Source organism: Montipora capricornis, unplaced genomic scaffold, assembly GCF_036669925.1.
Source record: "Montipora capricornis isolate CH-2021 unplaced genomic scaffold, ASM3666992v2 scaffold_120, whole genome shotgun sequence".
Lineage (NCBI taxonomy): Eukaryota > Metazoa > Cnidaria > Anthozoa > Scleractinia > Acroporidae > Montipora > Montipora capricornis.
In genome coordinates, this window is record NW_027179885.1 from 16,536 (window position 1) to 17,500 (window position 965).

The following is a 965-nucleotide window of genomic DNA, read 5'->3' on the forward strand; positions in this document are numbered from 1 at the left end:
CATTTTTATTTTTCTGCCACTTTTACTGTTACTTTTAGTGCCACTTTTAGTGCTACTTTTGGTGCTACTTTTAGTGCCACTTTTAGTGCCACTTTTAGTGCCACTTTTAGTGCCACTTTTAGTGCTACTTTTAGTGCCACTTTTAGTGTCGCTTTTAGTGCCACTTTTAGTGCTACTTTTAGTGTTACTTTTAGTGCCACTCTTAGTGCCACCTTTAGTGCTAGTTTTAGTGCTAGTTTTAGTGTCACTTTTAGTGCCACTTTTCGTGCCACTTTTAGTGCGACTTTTTGTGCCACTTTTAGTGCCACTTTTAGTGCTACTTTTGGTGCCACTTTTAGTGCTGCTGTTAGTGCTAATTTTAGTGCCACTTTTAGTGCTACTCTTAAACTACCCGTATCGCGGGCTCGCCGACTCCTCGTGGAGTCATGGAAGGTTCGAAGGTAAGGGTGTTAAATATTCATTATGTCCTGACATAACTTAGCTCTTTCATCGTTGCATTCCGATTTGCAGCTTCGAGAATCTGTGGAGTGGAACGGTTGTCGTTTTTTTCGTTTTGCATGCAGCTATTTATCCGCACTGTTACTTAGATGATGGCGAGGAACTTTTGGCCAAAATCGAAGCAAGGATCCATCTGGCTTCCATTGACTTGACTATCTTTTAATTGAGCACGTTTGCAACTATGAAACGAATTGGACACATATAGCGATCGATGGCAGTTTTCTTCTTCCTTAATCGCGTCCGTTTGATTTTTATTTTCCTATATGTCATTAAAAACGAACATCACGCTTCAATCATGTTTTCGAGATAGCTTTACAAGGGCCGTGTTAGGCAGGGCTTTGTAAATACGATTAGCTATGGTGGCTATCGTGAATAGTACCCATATTAATCTGTCCTCAGAAATACAATGAAATGTTATCGTGTTCACGGATATTTTCCGAATTTTGCATTGCGCCCACGATATGAAG

General features: G+C 40.3%; 1 pseudogene; it reads left to right on the top strand.

The window, feature by feature from the left end:
* The first annotated feature begins 425 nt into the window (after positions 1 to 425).
* LOC138034541 (uncharacterized) overlaps positions 426 to 965 on the top strand; it is a 3,237-nt pseudogene continuing 2,697 nt past the window's right edge.